This window comes from Tenrec ecaudatus, chromosome 2 (genome assembly GCF_050624435.1).
Source record: "Tenrec ecaudatus isolate mTenEca1 chromosome 2, mTenEca1.hap1, whole genome shotgun sequence".
NCBI lineage: Eukaryota > Metazoa > Chordata > Mammalia > Afrosoricida > Tenrecidae > Tenrec > Tenrec ecaudatus.
Window position 1 is genome coordinate 259,876,105 of NC_134531.1, and position 8,785 is coordinate 259,884,889.

An 8,785-nucleotide genomic window follows, 5' to 3' on the forward strand; every position below is an offset into this window, starting at 1 on the left:
ATAATATAAATCCTTTCTGAGTGGTCTCTTTCAAAGGTCTGTATACATAATTGTTTGGGTCAGAAGTATGTTTGGAAACTGACTATGGAAGCAATTTTACAATTCTGCATGATGTGATTGAACTATGAAATGATACGATATATGTATCCACTCCCAAGTAATAATAAATTAAAAGCAAAAAAAAATAGATCCAGGAACAGGTTTGGGGCTCACATGAAATCCTAGGTCCAGATTAAGAGCAATTAATTCGTACATCATGTCCGTACTTGATACTAACCCTCCGGAAGGGAACACAGAAGATATGAGTGTATGGTAGTTACATAATCTGTTGTCAATTTGAGACTTAAGAATGAAGTGGTGGTGTTTAGCCTGTTAATCAGGTCGCAGCTTAATGACCTCATTTGGAGGCACTAAGGAGATAAATAGCTCATTGGAGGCAGGACACACATACACTCCCTGTGAGACATTTTTTTTTAAATAATTTTATTGGGGACTCATACAACTCTTCTAAAAACGCATACATGCATCCATTGTCTTAAGTACATTTGTACATATGTTGCTATTATCATTTTCTTTTTTTAAAATCATTTTATAAGGGGCTCATACAAATCTTATCACAACCCATACTTACATCAATTGTGTAAAGCACATTTATACATTCATTGCCCTCATCATTCTCAAAACATCCACTCTCCACCCAAGCCCCTGGCATCAGCTTCTCAATTTTTCTTCTTACTCCCCACCCCCTCTCCCTCAAGAACCCTTGATAATATTCAACTTATTATTTTGTCATATCTTGCACTGTGCGATGTCTTCCTTCACCCACTTTTCTGTTTTCTGGCCCCAGGGAGGAGGCTATATGTAGATCCTTGTAAACAGCTCCTCTTTCAACCGACCCTCCTTCACCATCCCAGTATCGCCACTCACACCACTAGTCCTGAAGGGATCATCGCCCTGGATTGCCTGTGTTTCCAGTTCCTATTTGTACCAGTGTACATGATCTGGTCTAGCCAGATTTATAAGGTAGAATTGGGATCATGATAGTGGGAGGGGAGGGTGGGAGGAAGCATTTAGGAACTAGAGGAAAGATGTATGTTTCATCGTTGCTACATCACACTCTGAATGGATTGTCTCTTCCCTGAGTCCCTTCTGTAAGGGGATGTCCAGTGGCCTACAAACGGGCTTTGGGTCTCCACTCTGCACTCCCCCCTCATTCAGAATGATATGATTTTCTGTTTTGATGATGCCTGATATCTGATCCCGTCAACACCTCTTGAATCACAGGCTGGTGTGCTTCTTCAATGTGGGCTTTGTTGCTTCTGAGCTAGATGGCCACTTGTTTACTTTCAAACATTTAAGACCCCAGATGCTAGATCTTTTGATAGCCAGGCACCATCAGCTTTCTTCACCACATTTACTTATTCACCCACGTTGTCTTCAGCGATTGTGTCGGGAAGATGAGTATCATAGAATGCCAGTTTAATAGAACAAAGTATTCTTGTATTGAGGGAGTACTTGAGTGGAGGCTCAATGTCCACCTGCTACCTTCATACTAGACCTATAAATATATGCACAAAGATCTATTTCCCCATCCTCAGACATAAATATATTTTGCATATGTACATACCTTTATTTGAACCTCTATAAATGCCCTTTGCCTCCTAGCTCTTTCCTCTATTTCCTTTGACCTTCCTCTTGTCCCACTATACACTCAGTCTTCATTTGGGTTTCAGGAATTCCTCTTAGTTACTTTACCTTTGATCACGCCCTAGCAGGCCTTCTACACACTCCTCACCACAGATTTGGATCACTTGTTGTTCCCTTGTCCCTGGGTTTGTTATCACCACTATATTTCCCCCCACCTCCCCTTCTCCCATGTCCCCTGGTACTGTTGGTCCAATTATATTCTCTTCCAGATTTTTCATCCAGTCTATCTTATTTGGCTAGACCTGTGGAGATAATAACATGCCCAAAACCAAGACAGAGCAAAACCAAACAATAATATACAATAAAACAGCAACCACAGCATGCCAATGACAAAAAAATATACACACAACACAACAAGAACGAATAGCTTGTAGTTAGTTCAAGGGCTGTTTGTTGGCCTTTAGGAGTGTTTTCCAGTCCAGTCTCTTGGGCCACCAAGCCCTGGCCCTAAAATCTACCTTCAACATTCCCTGGGGACCTCGTTGCTCCATTCCCTTGCTGTTCTGTTGCACCATTTTAGTATTTGGTCTGATCCCTGCCATACTGCCTGGTCCTCACTCCAGGAATATTTATAAACAGTAACTTTTTCCCTATGCCCATTTTGCTTTTTTTTTTTTAAAGCTTACCTCAGCAGACTCATGTTGTCCTTGTCCTTTTGTGCATGGCCTACTTCGCTTAGCATGATTTCCTCCAGTTCTTCCCATGCAGCGATATGCTGCATACAATCGTCACTGCTTTTACATGATGCCTAGTACTCCATTTTATCTATGTACCACAGTTCTTTAATCCACTAGTCAGTTGATGGAAATTTGGGTTGCTTCCAAACTCTTGCAATTGTGAACTGTGCTGCAATGAACACTGGAGGACAGATATCTGGCCTTGATTGTTTCTTGCCTCTTCTGGGTATATCCCCAGTAGGGGATTGCTGGGTCGTATGGTAATTCAATTCCATCTGTTTTACATATTACCATATTGATTTCCATAGTGGCTGTACATACTAACAGGTCAACGAGCAGTGGATGAGAGTTCATGTCTCCCCACAGCCCTTCCAAAACTTGTTGCTTTCTAATTGCTTGAATTGGACTATCTTTGAGTGCGAGAGGTGGTACCTCATTGTTGTTTTAATTTGCATTTCTCTTATGGCTAAATATTGGGAACATATTCTCATGTTTGTTGGCCATTTGGATTTCTGCCCTGTGAAACTTCTGTTCAGATCCTGTGCCCACCTCCTCCGTGGGCAATTCGATTTTTTCTTTTTGGAATCCAGCAAAGTGTTGTAGATTTTAGTAAAAAGGCCTTTGTCTGATGTGTCATTTACTAAAGATCTTTTCCCAGTCCGTGGACTCTCTTATTACTCTCTTGGTAAATTCTTTCAATCTACACAGGTCTTTTATCTTTAGTATATCCCATTTGTCAATTTGTGTCTCCTCTGTGTTTGTGTTCTTCCCTATTTCTGTTAGCCTATGTATTCCCTGTGTCAAAGTTCTCAAATTCGTTTTTCATAGGTAGATCTTCTGTTCTTTTAATCAGGTATATCCCTAGATAGTTCAAGTTGTGTTTGGCTAGTGTGAAGGGTACCACCTTTTTGATCTCCTCTTCTGTGGTCTTATTCGATGTGTATAGTAGTCCGATGGATTTCTGTTTGTTGATCTTGTATCTTGCCACTCTGCCAAACTCCTCTATTGCTTCCAGTACTCCCCTTGTGGAGCTTTTAGGATTTTGCACATATAAAATCATATCATCTGCAAACAATGATTGTTTCACCTCTTCCTTCCCCAGATGAATACCTTTGAAGTCTTTCCTTTGCCTTATGCTGTTAGCTAAAACCTCCAGCATGATACTAAATAAGAGGAGGGACAAGGGGCATCCATGTCTGGTCCCCTTTTTCAGTGGGATTGTGTTATTCTTGTCTCCATTGACTACCATGTTGGCTCTTGGTTTTTCATATATAGCTTGTATTGTCTTGAGGAATAACCTTCTATTCCTATCTTCTCAAGTGTCTTAAATAGGAATTGGTGTTGGATACTATCAAATGCTTTTTCTGCATCTATTGATATTATCATGTGGAACTTATAGTTTTTCAGGTCAATGTGGCGAATGATAATAATGGTTTTTCGTATGCTGAACCATCCCTGCATTCTTGGTATAAATACCACTTGGTCATGGTGACTTATTTGTTTTATATACTTTTGTATTCTATTGGCCAATATTTTGTTAAGAATTTTTGCATCAATTTTCATTATGGATATTGGTCTGTCATTTTTAATTCTTTTGTAATTCTTGCCTGGTTTTGGTATCAGAGTTATGCTAGGTTCATAGAAGGAGTTCTGGGGTTTACCATATTTTTCTATGTTCTGGAAGAGTTTGTGTAGGATTGGTGGTATTTCTTCTCTAAATGCTCAGTAGAATTCTCCAGTGAAACCATCTGCTCCTGGGGACATTTTTGTTGTTGTTGTTGTTAAATAGCTGTTTTATTGGTGTGTGGGGGTTTTCTGGGGAAACCAGAAAACCTGCTAGACAAATTCTAAAAGAGCTGTTACACTTCCTGGGGATTTTTTGTTGGTAATCACTTGATAACCTTGTCTATTTCTTCTTTTGCTTTGGGTCCATTCAGATTCTTGACATCTTTGGGGACAGTCTACGGTGAGATTTTTTTCCAAGAATTCATCCATTGTCTTCCAAGTTGTTGAGTTCATTGGTATACAATTCTTTGTAGTACTGTGTAATTATCCTTTTGATTTCATTAAGGTCTTTCGTGATGTCCCCTCTTTCATCCCTTATTCTTGCTATTGAAATTTGTTCCCTCCTTTCTTTGGTTAGGTTTGCCAGCGGTCTGTCGATTCTTTGGTTCTGTTCAAAGAACCAACTTTTAGCAAAATTAATTTTTTCCAATATTTTCTTATTTTCCCTCTCCTGAATCTCAGACCTTATTTTTATTATTTTTTTCTTTTGCTATTAGTAGGATTGTCCTGCTGACTCTTCTGTAGTTGTAAATTCTTTGCCAGCATATCAATCATGAGTCTCTCTTCCTTTCTCAGGTGTGCTTGCATTGCTATGAAACATCCTCTGATAACTGCCTTTGCTGTGCCCCATACGTTTTTGTATGTAGTGTTCTCGTTCTTGTTGGTTTTTAGAAATATCCTAATTTCATCTCTGATCTGTGCCAGCATGCAGTCCTTTTGCAACAGAGTATTCTTCATCATCCAATTATTTGTTCTTGTTTTCCTTTTGTTGATTTCAAGCCTTATGACACAGTGGTCAGAGAGAGAGATCTGTATGATATCAATGTGCTTAAATTTATGTATATCCGCCTTATTCCCCAGCATGTGGTATACCTTGGAATTAGTGCCATGCGGTTTTGAAAAAAATGTGAATTTTTGTTGTTGGATGAAAAGCTCTGTAAATATCTATCATGTCAAATTGTCTAATTATAGTATTTAGACCTCTATCCTCCTTTTTGAGTTTCCTTTCCTGTGATCTATCTTTCTCAGAGAGCGGCTTATTGAAGTCACCCATTATAATTTTTGAGACTGTCATTTATTTTTTTCATCTTGTGGAGTGTTTGGTTGATGCATTCAGCGGGTTTCTCATTCGGGGAATATATGTTTACAATACTTAGTGGTTCTTTTTCTACCATCCCCTTAAGTATTATATAATGTCCTGACATCTCTTTTTATGGTTTGCACTTTGAGGTCAATTTTATCTGCAATTAAGTTTGAAATGCCTGCTTATTTTTTAATTGCTGCTTGCATCATAAGAATTGTTCAGCCGTTGATTCTCAGCCTGTTTTGTCTGTAGCCTTGTTATGTGTCTCCTGTGGGCTGCAGATTGGTGGGTTGTGGTTGCTAAGCCAGTCTGCTAGCCTCAGTCTTTTGATGCCTGAGTTCAGACCATTGATTTTCAAGGTTATTATCTTAATCTGCAGATTCTGTAATGTCATCTTATACCTTTTGTGTTGGGTGTGTTCCTACCTTCCTTTCATATTAGTGTGTTGTGTGTGTGTGTGTGTGTGTGTGTGTGTATCATTCCTGACTTCTTTCCATCCTTAAGTCAATGCTATCTTGTGGGCTGTTTTCTCTTTGTTGCCCTCTGGTTTAGGTTGTTCTATGTGATGGTCTCTTATTTATGTGTGGTGAATGTTGTTCTTCTGCCCATATGGGTTGGCAAGGATCTTTGTAGGGCGAGGTTTCTTCTAATTTATTCTTTGAAATTTTCCTTGTCTGGGAAGACTCTGACTTCTCCATCTATCTTGATCAATACTTTGGCTGAGTAGAGAATTCTTGTGTTTTCATTGCTTTCCTTCAATTTTTAGAATATGTTACTCTACTCTCTCCTCTTCTTCATAGTTTCTGCTGATAGGTCTGAGAATATTCTTATTTGGTAACTGTTATATGTGAGTGTTTGTTTTTCCCTAGCTGCTCCCATGATTTTCTCCTTTTCCTCGAAGTTGGATAGTTTAACTAATATGTTCCTTGGTGACTTCTTCTTGGTATTCAGTCTAGCTGGTGTTCTTCAGCCTCTTGAATGGTGGCCTGCCTTTCATTCATTAAGCTGGGGAAGTTTTTCTTACTATTGTTGCAGATGATCTCTTTGTTGTGTCTTCCTCCAGTAATCCAATAATTCTAATGTTGTTCTGCTTCATAACATCAAACATAGCTCTTAAGTTTTCTTCAGCTTCTCTGGTGATCTTATTAAATATTTGTTCATGTTTGTTGAAGTCTGCTTGGCTATCCTTCATGTCACTGGTGTGGTTCCCTGCTTCCTCCAGTTGATTCTCAAGGTCTGTGTGTCTACTACTGGTTTTTGTTATCTCCTTCATAAGCTCTTGAATTTCCCTTTGGTGTATGTACTTTATCTCCTCTGTCATTTCATACTTTTTCTGTATTCTTTGCCTCATATCCTGTATGACTCCAAACAGCATTCTGAAAATTTCTTTCTGTTGCAGCTCAATGTCTGATTCTTCTATGCATGTCATTATGCTCAGGACATCTTCTGCCATTGCCTTTTGTTTCCCCTGTTTCTTCGTTGAGGTCGTTGGGACTGATGGCTGTTTGTATTGTGTTGTTTTAGAGGAGTCAGGTGCCATTTTCCAGGGAGTCAGTGAGCACTGACTCTCTCTGGGAGACTTGTATGAATGCTTCTTCGAACTGCCTACAGCAAATTTCACTAAGGAATTACCCTACCACTTTAACCTCCTGTGGCTTCCCTCTCATGGGAGTAACCCAGATGTCTGGTGGATTGTCTACTTTGGTGTTACAGAGGTAGGGCATAGGTTCCTGCAGCAGCTTGAAACATTTATGAGTGTTGCCTGAGCTGCCTTAGGCCTTGTGAGGCACTAAGGTAGGTGGAATGAAGTTTCCTCAGTCATGTGGGACAACAGAGGAAAAATAGGAGTTCCCCAGCCACACTAGCAGGAATTTCCTGGTAAGTAATTGGATGGAGTATTCCTTGGTGGAGGTCAGCAGGGCTTTCTCAAGCCTCGGTCTAGCTGCACAGGGTGGAGCTCCCCTAGCTGGATGGGGGACATACATAAATGCCCTAGCCTAAGGGGAATGCTCTGGATGTTGGCAGTCGAGTGTGAGAGAACAGGAAAGAGACAAAGAGGAGAGAAAAATTACAAGGTAAACCTGCTGTGACTGTGGGGGTATAGAGAAAAGAGAGGGAAACAAACATAACAATGTAGCTGAACCCTGATCTCTGCTCGTGGAGTTGCAAGAATTTCATCCCTGCCCAGAGGTGGTGGCAAACCGTGGTTGTGTTGAGATTAAGCCCCAGTGTTGGCTCCAAATGGTCCCGGCTCAGGCAGAGAAAGTGGTGGGGCTAAAATCAACCCTAACCGGCCTCTACTGTGGTAAGCCAAAAGCTCCCAGCCGCTCTAAACCTTGTGAATCTGTGCCTATTTATCTTTATGATGCTCCTCCTGCATTCCAGCAGTGTCAAATTTCCCTCTAAGTAACCCTCCTAGGCTGAATTCTGCTGAGTCCCTCTGGTTTGTGTTGCTCATTCACCATCTTCCCGGAAGTCTCCCCCTGTGAGATATTATTATAGAAAAGACATATGGAGCTACACTAGGTCCCTGGAACTGAAGAAGATACTTGGAGACCTACGCCAGCACTGATATGCTTCTACCACCATTGGATCTACAAGACTTTTTACCCACTGGGCTAGATTCCAGCATTCAGTGTCATTGCATGGCTGCATGAGTCTAAAGAGTAATTTATGGACTAGTATCAACATATGGCGTAATATCAAACTTATGGACTTGATCTGGAATTTATAAGCGAATATACATTTATGGACTAGTATCAACATATGGGGTAATATCAGACTTATGAACTTGATCTGGAATGGACTGGGATGTTTTCTTAATTTATAATTGCTGTTTTATATAAAAGTCTCTCTTATACACATATGAGTATTGTGATTTTGTTTGTCTATACTACCAAGACTAACACAGGGTGTGATAGCAAAATGTGATGAAGAAATTAGATGGTGCCATGCTGTCAGGTAAAATAATATCTGGGGTCTTAAAGGCTTGTCTCCAAACAAGCAGCCATCTAAGTGTGATATCAATTAATTCCACAGAGAAGCACATCATCATCAGTCACAGAAGGATTGTAAATCATATAACCCAGAGTTGAAGGAAGGATTAGTATCAGAGCCTAAATTGTAAGAATCTGGTTTGCAGAATGCTATGGATGACAGTGGGAGCCCAGAATTCACTTTGGGGAACTACCTGAAAGATGAGCCTCTGGTGAGCTCCCTCTATCCACACATGAGGGATGACAGGAGAGCTTACTAAACAGAGAGCTTTTGAGAAATGACTATAGAAGATCCAAGGGGTAAATCTGTCTTGAGTAGTTAAAACTTTGTCAGTTGATCCTTCTCTGATGCATGCTAGGTCTGATCTGGCTTTCAACATTTTCTGTGTTTTTGTTCATTCCTATTAGGGTGTATCTCAGAGGTGTTATGTCATCAGGGGTCACCCTCATGAAGTTGTGTTATATATTTTTCTGCTTTTTTGCTATCTGAAAGTTAGGATTGATGAACCTATAGGGACAGCAAGGAGAATAAGGTT

The 8,785-nt window shown here is 40.1% G+C and overlaps 1 non-coding gene across 1 annotated transcript; it reads right to left on the reverse strand.

Annotated features, from left to right (window-relative positions):
- Positions 1-4,190: 4,190 nt before the first annotated feature.
- LOC142442035 (U7 small nuclear RNA) lies at positions 4,191-4,251 on the reverse strand. Its single transcript, XR_012783298.1, has one exon. It is a non-coding gene; the product is annotated as a U7 small nuclear RNA (small nuclear RNA).
- Between the last annotated feature and the right edge of the window lie 4,534 nt (positions 4,252-8,785).